This window comes from Martes martes (genome assembly GCF_963455335.1).
Source record: "Martes martes genome assembly, chromosome: 6".
NCBI classification, from domain to species: Eukaryota; Metazoa; Chordata; class Mammalia; order Carnivora; family Mustelidae; genus Martes; species Martes martes.
This window is the reverse complement of record NC_137893.1, coordinates 93943560-93955654: the sequence shown is the minus strand read 5'-3', so window position 1 is coordinate 93955654 and position 12095 is coordinate 93943560.

Sequence of the window (12095 nt, the reverse complement as noted above, 5' to 3'; positions counted from 1 at the left end):
GGATACAAAATCAATGTACAGAAATCAGTTATATTTCTACATAATAATAGCAAAGTAGTGGAAAGTTAAGAAAACAATCCCATTTATAATCACACCAAAGTAATATCTAGAAATAAACCTAATGAAGGAAGTAAAAGACCTATACTCTGAGATCCTGAAGAGGGAAACTGAGGAGGACACAAATGGAAGGATACATTATATTCATGGACCGGAAGAATATTGCTAAGTCTATACTACCCAAAGCAATCTATAGATTCAAAGCAACTATCAAAATCCCAGTAGTATTTTTCAAAGAATTTGAATAAGTAATTCTAAAATTTGTTTAGAACCACAGAAGACCTCAAAGAACAAAAACAATCTTGAAGACGAACAAAACTGACATTATCACAATCCCAGATTTCAAGATATACTATAAAGTTGTAGTAACCAAAACAGTGTGGTAGTGGCACAAAAATAGACTAATGAAACAGGATAGGTAGCACAGAAAGAAACACATGCTTATATGATTAATCCGTGATGAACAAAGCAAGAATATATAATGGGAAAAAACAGACTTTTCAATGAATGGTGTGGGGAAAACTAAACAGCTACAGATAAAAAAATGAAACAGGAGCACTTTCATATACCATACACAAAAACAAACTCAAAGTGGATTAAAGACCTAACTAAACCCTGAAACCATAATACTCCTCAAAGGAAACATAGGTAATAATCTCTTTGGGCATCAGCCTTAGCAACATGTTTTTGGATATGTCTCCTCAGGCAACAAAAGGGAAACAAAAGCAAAAATAACTGACTGGGAGAAGACATTTGCAAATGATATATTTGATAGAGGGTTAATATCCTAAATACATAAAGAACTTCTACGGCTTAACACCAGAAAAAAAATCCAACTAAAAAATAGGCAGAGGATGTAAATAGACATTTTTCTAAAGAAGATATACAAATGGCCATCAGACACACGGAAAGATGCTGATCACTAATCAAAGAAATGTGAAACAAAGCCACAATGACAGATCTTGCACATGTTAGAATGGCTAGTAACAAAGATGAGAAATAGAGTGTTGCAAGGATGTGGAGAAACAGGAATCCTTGTGCACTATTGGGTGAAATGTTATTTGGTGTAGTCACTGGAAAACATAAGGAGGTTTTAAAAAACATAAGGAGGTTTTAAAAAAAATAAAAAATAGTAATACCATACAATCCAACAATTTCACTGTTGGATATTTATTGAAATAAAATGAAAACACTAATTTAAGAAGATACAAGAACCTTTACATTTATTGTATGATTATTCACAATAACCAAGATATGGAAGCAACCCAAATGTTCCTCAACAGATTAATAAAGATGTATTTATGTATGCAATAGAACATTAGTCATGAAAATGGAGCACTTTTTGACAACATGAATGCTAAGTGAAGTCAGAGAAAGATTTACCATATACTGTATGTGTGGAATTTAAAAAAACAAAACAAAAATCAAACACTCAAATACAGAGAAGTGATGGTTACTAGAGGGAAAGAGGGTAGAAGAATGGCTAAAAGAAGTAAAGGTATTAAGAAGTACAGGCTTCCAGTTCTAAAATAAGTCACAGAGATGGAAGGTACAGGATAGGAAATATATTCAATAGTACTATAATTGCTTCATGTAAGTGACTACACTTATGGTGAGCACTGAGTGATTTATAGAATTGTCAAATATGTTGTACACCTAAAACTAATATGACATTGTATGTCAACTATCCTTCAACAGAGAAACTGATACCTACTGGCCTTTAATACTTAAATCATTAAGCAGGTTAACTCTAGGCCTCTAAAGTATCTGGGAAATACTGCTTCTTAGAAAACAGAGTATCAGGGAAGATGTTACAATGATAAATTTGAATAATTTTACAGAACTAATGACATAAGATATTAAGCTGATTTTTAAGTTTTTTTTTTTTTTCAAAACTAAATATTTGTTTTCAAAACGTGAGCATATTTGGGTCACCTGGATGGCTTAGTTGGTTAAGCATCAGACTTGATTTCAGCTCTGGTCATGATTTCAGGGTTGTGAGATCAAGCCCTATGTCAGGCTATGCCCTGGGAATGGACCCTGCTTAAGATTCTCTCTCTCTCTCTGCCCCTTCCCCTCTTCCTAGAAAAAAAAAATTTTTTTTCTCAAAAATTTTGTGAATTAAATTTACAGTAAGGGGTTTCTGGTAACTAAAGTGTGTAAGATCCATGTTATAGTTGGAGATTCTATTTTATGTGAACTAGATGAAAAGAAATGGAAGAGTAGAGGTTTTATATGTTTTTATCATGTGGATCTTTATAACAAACTCAAATTCTTATAGGGATAATAAAAACTGAAACATGAAATATGCTTATGATTCAATGGACAACTTACTGCTAAAGGAAATGACTCCCCTTGGTTTACACTGTTTGGAAGCAACTTTTTTCCCCCTCTGTAGATTCATATTTTTAATATCCAAATCATCTTCCCTTCCATGAGACTTTATCTGTTATCTGTTATCTGTTGCCAATTGCCATCAAAAAAATAAGTCATGTTAAAAGAAGTCAATGATTTATTTTATTTCTGAAACAGATATTATTTTTCTTTCCCTTCCAAGTTTCTGCATGTCAAATGCACAATTTGCTTTGAGTTTAATGACACTTCTTCTAAAATTGCATTTTTTATAAACTCCCAGAGAAAGCAGAGGATAATAAAGATTGCACATGACCTCAAGTATTTTCTTAGTCAAGCATATTAAACACTTAGAGGGCACACTGAACATACTAATTATTTGTATCATGGCATTTTATATCTTTTAGAATGATAAGGTTTAGAGTTCTGATTAATATCATTGTCAATTGTTCTATTGGGTAGTTTTTTCTTTCATAATTCAATGAAAAAAGAATTATCATTTGGATTTGTATTGCTATAACCCCTACAAATACTTTTGTATACACAGCATAATATACTCTTTGGACCTCTTTGTCACTAAAATTTCTGACTGTCCTATAGAAACTAATGCTAATAATACTAAAACTAATAATAGACAACAACTGTATAGCAATTAACAAAACACAGTGTTAACACAAATGTAACTTCCATTTGGTCTTCACAATTCATGGTACTAAAGCCATAACTGTTCCGAATTCATTCCTTACCATGTTATACATGGAGCATACTAGAATGAGAATATAAAGCCCTACCTTAATTTTAGAGTTGAGAATAAAACTATCTAAATTAATTATCTAGGGGCACCTAGGTGGCTCAGTGGGTTTAAGCCTCTGTCTTCAGCTCAGGTCATGATCCCAGGGTCCTGGGATTGAGCCCCACATCGAGCTCTCTGCTCAGCAGGGAGCCTGCTTCTTCCTCTCTCTGCCTGCTTCTCTGCCTGCTTATGATCTCTGTCAAATAAATAATTAAAATCTTTTAAAAAAATTATCTAAAAATTTTATGAGTATTTGGGCAAATCACTCAATCTCTTTACATTTGAATTTTCTCATCTGCAAATTGAGAGGGTTGAGTTAGATAAGTTGTCCTCATCACTGGGTATACATTAGAATCGTGTGAGAAGCTTTAAAAAAATTAGTGACATGCAGACCCGAGCCTGAAAGATTTTTGGAATAACTGATGCAGATTAAGGACCAAGCATTATTTGAAAATTTTCAGGTAATATTAATGTGTTGCCTGAATTGAATATTGCTGAATTAGATTTTACCCAACAACTTTTTCAAGCTCTAAGAATGAAATCAAAAATTGAATTTTTATGTATTTCAGTTTTCTTGACTTAGTCAATATTAAAATTTTTTTAACCACTTCATAAGACAAAATTACAACATAGAAAATTATAGATAAGAAATATTTAAGAGAAAGAGCAAGTGTAGAGGGAGGGGCAATGGTGGAGGGGAGAAAAAATCTCAAATGGACTCCCCACCAAGCAGAGAGACTGATGTGGTGCTTAGTCTCAAGACTCTGAGATCATGACCTGGACCAAAAGCAAGAGTCAGCCATTCAACTAGCTGAGCCACCCAGGTACCCCATATTTTATACATAAGTATATATTTGGTTTTACCATATGAACTTTGATACATTTAATGGCTTTGATATATTTAATGGTCTATGTCTATGCAGAGCTTGTTACTTGAATATAATAGTCAAACACTATACTGATTTGTATCTGCATTGCAGCATCTAAAATACTTTCAGTAACAGATATACTATACTGCCTGATATGCTAGAATACCTTGGTAACACCTTCATGAGTGTGAATTCCTATGGTGTGTGATGACTTGTCAATATAGAGAAAACAACCTATGACTTTTACTCAACATATTTCAAACTTCAAATACTTTCATTAAATCTGATGCCAAGAATCTGTTCATCATTGAAAAACCTCACATGAAGATATGTAAAATTAAACATAAATATGTAAATTTTTAAAAAGACTATTTGAGGGACGCCTGGGTGGCTCAGTGGGTTAAAGCCTCTGCCTTCGGCTCAGGTCATGATCCCAGAGTCCTGGGATCGAGGCCCATATCAGGCTCTCTGCTCTGCAGGGAGCCTGCTTCCTCCTCTCTCTCTGCCTGCCTCTCTGCCTACTTCTGATCTCTGTCTGCCAAATAAATAAATAAAATCTTTAAAAAAAAAAAAAAAGACTATTTGAGATAGAGAGTGAGTGAGAGAGTGCACATAAGTGGAGCAGAGGCATAAAGGGAGAGAGAGAGAAGCAGACTCCCTGCTGAGCAGGAAGCCAGATGTGGAGCTCTGTGTTAGGACCCTGGGATTATGACTTGAGCAGAAGGTAGACACTTAACCAACTGAGCCAACTAGGCACCTCTAAATATGTAAAATTTTTAAACCTTCCAAGAAAATCAGTTAGCCATTTGAAATCTAAGTGAACCCAGCAACTCTTCATTTCTACATATTTATTTTCAGTCTGGTCCAAACCACTATTTTTGTCAAAATAGAATCTTTTACATTATTGATCATTGATCATGTATTTTTAATTAATTGATGAAATATATAACTTTAAAGGAAAAGTAATAATATTGATGATTATAGTATGTATCTATATGCATAAGTGAAATGACAATATCTTAAGGACCAGGAGTGAGAAGTTGTGAATAAGGTATCTCTACCATTCACAAAATATTACAGCATTGTTTGTAATTTAGATTTTAAATGTCCAGATATTAATTTAGATTTAGATTTATGTTTATTGCAAAATATAGGACAGCCATAATTTTTTATAAGGTATGATGAATATACTTAGACAAAATGGAATCATAAAAATCTCAAAACCAGAAAGAGAAGAAAAACAAAAACCAAGTGTAATGAATGGAAACAGTCATAAACATGGAAGACATTAAACATCAATAAAAATTTTTGATGTGAATGGTCTACATACATCAATTAAAAGATAGACTGACAAAATGTATTTTTTTTTAAAAAGACTCAACCTTATGTTGTCTACCAGAAGCTCACTTTAAATATAAAGACAAAGTTAAAAGTAAAGGAATGAAGAAGATATATCATTAAAATAAAAAGTCAAAATAAAGCTGGAGTAGTATTTTAAATTCAGACAAAACAGATTGTGAGGCAATCCATGTAAGTGGGAAGTAGATGAAGCAGAGGGGATTTATCAACTATTGATAGTTGATCAACAAATAGTTGATCAACAAATCAACTATTCTCTATGGTACTATACAGTAAATATAGGACATTATTCATTTCTCAAAACCCATAAAACTTTCTAACCTAAAAAATAAACCTTAGAGTATGTAAATATTTAAATAATTGGAAGGTAGAAGGATCTCAGAAAAAATCTAGATTGATCAGGAAATATATCCATTTCATAGTTGTATGAAAAACCCTTGCCTGAAGGAGGTAGAGAAACAGTGCTACCCAAGTAACTTTGAAAAAAATGGAGTAAGACTACAGGGAAAAATAATTGCACATGAGTAATATACTCTAGTTGATGACATTATTTCCCACTGGGATAAGGAAATAAACATCCTGACACTTAATTATTCAATTCTACTGTGTATGAATAGGAGTAATTAGTGAACAGTGAGAACAAGGTTTCTCACTGTTGGAGTGGGAATCTACAGATAACCAGGAGGAAGGGACTAGAAAGATCTATGTGGTAATGGTAAGGGCTGGAAACAGAATTCGTGTTCAAGTCACTGTACATAGAGATAATTACAGTTAGAAACATTTATAGGTATGTGTATAAATACAGGTAACATACATATACATCTTTGCTCAAACAGGTGGCAAGCCTAAAAGAAATGAGACCCCAATAACAATGAGCATACCTGAAACCCAAACCTTGATTTCCAGTTTTCCATTAAAAGGAACCAGGGTTCCTGGGAGAAATGTTAATTTTTGAACTAGAGTGGGAAATTAGGACATATATAAGAGGAGACTGGAGCATCTTACAGTGACAAAGTAAGGAATTCTAAAAACAAAAGTCTATAATACACAATAGTGAGGTATTTCAAAGAGACATAGGAAGCAACCAAAAGAGCTGACAATGACCAAACCTAGAGCCATTTGATTGAGAATATAAGTAGAGGATTATTGGATTATGACCTTCAGCTCTAGACTAATATTAATAAATCGCCAATTAATAAGCAGAGAAATATCCAACAGAGAATTCCAAAGAAAGTATACAGATACTCTATCTTAAAGAGTCAAAGCATAAATCCCTACTCCTTAAGTGAGTGGTGCATAATTACTTCTATCCAAAGCATATAGTATGGAAAGGAAAGAAAAAGATTAACTCGACAGTGGGAAAGTTTTATAAGCACTGCATCAGCCAGGTGATTAAGGTCAACGATAGCTATTAAATCATGTTAATAGCATACTCTCTTGAAATGATGTGATGAGACTGGAAGTTCACCTGCAATCTTTCTCAAAACTCATGATCCCAAGTATAATTATGAGAAAGACAAATGTCAATAGGCATCCTACAATTTAGGTTTATCCCAAACAAGGAAAGTCTGCAAAATTGTCACAGCCAAGAGGAAGCTAAGGAGACATGACTAGTAAATAATGTAGTGACAAAAAGTCATTAGATAAAAACTAAGGAAATCTGAAAAACATGAACTTTTGTTACTCATAATGCATGAATTTTGATTGTGACAAAAGTACCATACTAAACATCATAAAAGATAGTATCAGAGGAAACTGTATGGGGGTATATTTGGGAGTTCTACTATCTGTTCAACATTTCTCTAAATCTAAAACCCTTCTAAAAATACAGTATTGATAAAATATTTTCTAAGTTAAAAAAATGACTTCTGGGGGCACCTGGGTGGCTCAGTGGATTAAGCCTCTGCCTTCAGCTCAGGTCATGATCTCAGGGTCCTGGGATCGAGCCCCACATCGGGCTCTCTGCTCAGCAGGGAGCCTGCTTCCCTCTCTCTCTCTGCCTGCCTCTCTGCCTACTTGTGATCTCTGTCAAATAAATAAGTAAATTAAAAAAAAAAATGACTTCTGTAGAGCATTCTGGCTACTGAAGTGGCCCCAACAGTCACAAAGGCATCAAGTTTTAGGTGACCTACTCCACTCTGTAATCTCAATTTGTTCAGAAATTTGTTAATGCTCACACCTCTTTGGAGCAATAGCTCATGGCCCAGTAGCCCTGGACATGAAAATAAAGTGTGACAGTAACTGATCTGAAAGAGATCCTTTTGCTTTAAGAGCTAAGCTGGTGGGGGGGAGGAGGGGGTTTGGGGAGAGGGCCTCCATCACTAATATTCGAGAGTCCTGGAATAACTGATAAAATTAATTTTCAACCAGATTCTTTCTAGATATAACTATAGCCCACCATGTCTCATGGCAATAATCCACTAATGTTAAAGTATCCTCTGGAATTTTCAGGTTTTACAAACAATTTTATAACCAGTGACTTCCAGCAACAGGTATTTACTTCTTGCTTATGTTGCATATTAACATATGTGGAACAGTTGCTGGCTCTGCTCTAGGCTTGGGTTGAACCAAGTTTCCCAGGCAGGAGCATCTCTCCTCTGAAGTAATGCTATTACGGCAGAAGACCAGACCAAGAAAACTGGTAGAAACATTGTGTTCTCTAAAGAATCTGCTTAAGAATTATCCACCTATTTTCATCATTTAAAGTAAGTTACATGGCAAAGCTCAACCTCAGGGCCAGAGAAAGGGCAATTTGAATATTTTCTTAAAAATCTAAAATACTTTCAGTTATAAAATAGATAAGTCATGAGGATAAGAAGTATAGCATATAGCATATAGTCAGTATTTTAATAACTTTGGATGCTAACAGAGGGAACTACACTCACTGTATAATGTAACTACACTCATCACACTGAACACTGTATAATGTATACAATTTTCAAATCACTATGTTGTATACCTGAAACTAATGTAACATTATGTCAATGATACTTAAATTAGTCTAGGAACCCTAACCATTACTATTATCAGAATCCCCAATTTCTTTGAAATGAAGTCAATAAAATAGGATCCATATTTACCTGAAACAATTATAATGTGACTAAGTTCACTGATGTGAGAGATGACATATTAATCTCTTAAAAATTCTTCATAGTGTTCAGGAGAGAGACTCAACTATAGTAGGCATTCAAATATTTGCTAATTTGAGATGATTATTTGGGAATGGGTCAGAATGGAGAATAGAGTAGTAATGGGAAATAAAAACAAAGGAACTTACTTTGGAAGATATCTAGAAGAGTGGTGGAGACTTCAAAAACCTGTCCACATATCTGGAGAATTTTGCAGATAGGAGGGACCTCAGAATATATATTCTTACTGAGAGGTCCTACATAATAGATGTTGATGGGACATCCTTTCTAGAGAACAGCCCCAATAGCGTTTAAAAAAAAAAAAAATCCATGCTCAGCTCTCAGACCTTATATATATTAGGTTACCACATTATGGTAACTGAACATTGTGAAAAAGACCTCTGTTTCCTCATTTGTAAGACTTTTCTTAGTGTAGTCCTAGTGAAACAATTGAAGCTAATAATGTCTAAATGAATGGTTGAATTATGTCTAGTACTGTGTAACTTTTCTACTAAAAAAAAGTTTGAGACCAATTCAGTGCTTCATCAACTTTCAAAGTGCATTGTTCAGAATCTTGGGGATACCAGAAAGTTCCTTGAAGGCAGCAGAGATGATAATGGTGGAGCTCCTGAATTTTAATTGGGTCATATTGTTACTTTGGTCTTTCAAATATAAAAATAAAATTGTTTAAATAGTTTTATTAATAAATGTGTACATAATCATACTACATTATTTTCCCTCATTTTATTTCCTGGAAACCATGAAGTCATGAAATCAAACAAAGCTAGAGGCAGAGAAGAAACCAGAGCAAGGTCTTAGCAACTTCTAATGATGTAATATTATCAAGCACTATTTACTAAAAATGGCCTAAGAATTTAGTTGAAATGTGACTTTGTATAAGATGATACTATTTAAAAACATTTTTTTTCATTTTCATAAGAAACATTTTATCCTAAAATCGTGTTAAGGGATAGCTTTCAAGTTTGATAATAGAACTTGAGGAAGACTATTTTGAAGGATAAGGGAAATGTACTCCTTGGTCTTTAGTTCTGATGCAGACATAAAACTCAACTTGAAGTCCTTCAGAAATCAATGAATTAAAAAACAGGCAGAAGATTATGAACAGACATTTCTCCAAAGATGACACGCAGATGACCAACAGACACATGAAAAAATGCTCAACATCACTCATCACCAGGGAAATGCAAATCAAAACTACAATGAAATATCCCCCCACACCTGTGAGCATACCTAAAATCAAAAACAGAAGAAACAAGTGTTGACAAGTATGTGGAAAAAAGAAACCCTCATGCACTCTTGGTAGGAATGAAAACTGGTGAAGCCACTGTGGAAAACAGTATGGGGTTTTCCTCAAACTATTAATAGAACCACCTTACTAGCCAGGAATACTGGGTATTGACCCCCAAAATACAAAAACACATCCAATGGGATACATGCACCCTTATTTTTATTGCACAATTATTTACAATAACCAAACCTGGAAGCATCCCAAATGTCAATTGATGGATAAATAAAAATGTGTTGCGTGTATATATAAAATATTCATCCATAAAACATGAAATCTTCCCATTTGCAATATGGATAGAGCTAGAAAGTACAGTGGTAAGCTAAATAAGTCAGTCACGTAAAGACAAATACCATATGATCTCAGCCATATGTGGAGTTAAGGGGAAAAAAAGGGGCGGGGGGAGGAAAGGAAAAGAATGAGACACCAAGACACAGATTCTTCACAATAGAGAAAAAAGTGATGGTTACCAGAGGGAAGGTTGGGGGGAAATGGGGATGTGGATTAGAGTACACTTATGATAAATAACTCATTAATTTTTTATCATGTCATTTGATTCTTACTTTTGGATTCTCAGATTACAGATTAGAGTCATTAATTATAATTCTGATATTTTAGACAATTTAAATTTGTTGTATTTGTTATTAAATTTAGATGACACTCCAAGGTAATTTCTCTGCATAATTTTAATGTCTTCAGTGAAACTTCCAAAGTAACATGGAAGATTTTTCTCCCCTTCCAAAGGAGATTGGTGCTTTATTTTTTTAAACAAAAGTCACATTTTAACGTGTACACATGATTTGGTGTATACATGGTGAAAAAATTATAGTCAAACATTAATCCCCTCATACTTATGTGTGTATATGTGTGTAGTATAAGAATACCTAAAATCTATTTTCTTGGCAAATTTCTAGTTTTCCATAAAGTATTAATTATACTCATGTTGTACAGTAGGTCTCTAGATTATGTGACTTTGTGCCCTTTGGCCAACATCTCCCGTTTCCCCCACCTCCCTGTCCTCGGTAACCAGCATGGTAGTCTATGCTTCTATGCATCTGCCTTTTTTTCTTTTGATTCCACATATAAATGAAATCATGCAGTTTTGTGTCAGCTTTTTTTTTTTCCAGTTAACATACTGTCCTCCACTACCTTTTATTGTGTCCTTATCAATGTCTAGCAATTTTTATTTTCTCATTTATATATTTTTTTAAGATTTTATTTATTTATTTGACAGACAGATCACAAGTAGGTGGAGAGGCAGGCAGAGAGAGAAGGGGAAGTAGGCTCCCTGCCAAGCAGAGAGTCTGATGCAGGGCTCCATCCCAGCACCCTGGGATCACGACCTGAGCCGAAGGCAGAGACTTTAACCCACCGAGCCACTCAGGTGCCCCTATTTTCTCATTTATTAAAAAAGCAGATAAAATTCAGATGTATAAATTAAGTCTAATAGCTGGACTCCTTTGATCTATTAAGTTTGCACAGTTGAAGAGGGAGATGGGGAGGACTAATTCTAGTCACCTCAGTCCCTTGACTCTGTTGATAGGTAAAGACTGAACCAAATACATTCATTTTAAGTTACTGGGTAGGTCTTTAAAACACTCACAACATATAGTAATCCTGAGGGTTCTTTATCAGAGCAGATAATTATGTAAAAAAAAAAAATCTCCATGTTATAATTCCACTGGGTTTCTCTCAAGATGAAACTAGTGAAAATCACCACAAAATGTCAAAGAACTGTATCACTTACATGTCCCCATGTGCACCAAATACAGAAGGATCCTTCAGGCCTGAAGGAGAAACAAATGACTAATTTTTGTCTCTCCAAGTGTTTTCATATGTTCACTCTCGTTGCAAGAACAGAATTTATGCCAGTGAAGATGAATGTGCTTTAAACATCTCTGTGCCCGTCTGAGTAGGTCATGTTATAACACACTTAGATTTCTTACAGCCCTCAAAACAATCTTTCCTCCTCCAACCCTATCATGATTACATGCTGTCTTATTCTCATAAACCTTCCTCTTCATTATGTATGGAACCTTTCCTTGTTGAACCTGAATGTTTCAGACAATTCTATGGAGTTCAGGAAGAAAGTTGAAGTATGGAAAATGAATGCTTTCGATATTGCAATTAAAAGGAAAAACTTGGCAGGACTTCCAAGAAATGTGGAAAAGGTTTTGAAAGTGAGATCACAGTGGGCTGTGAGGGGGACCTTTCATAGCAACTCTGTTTCA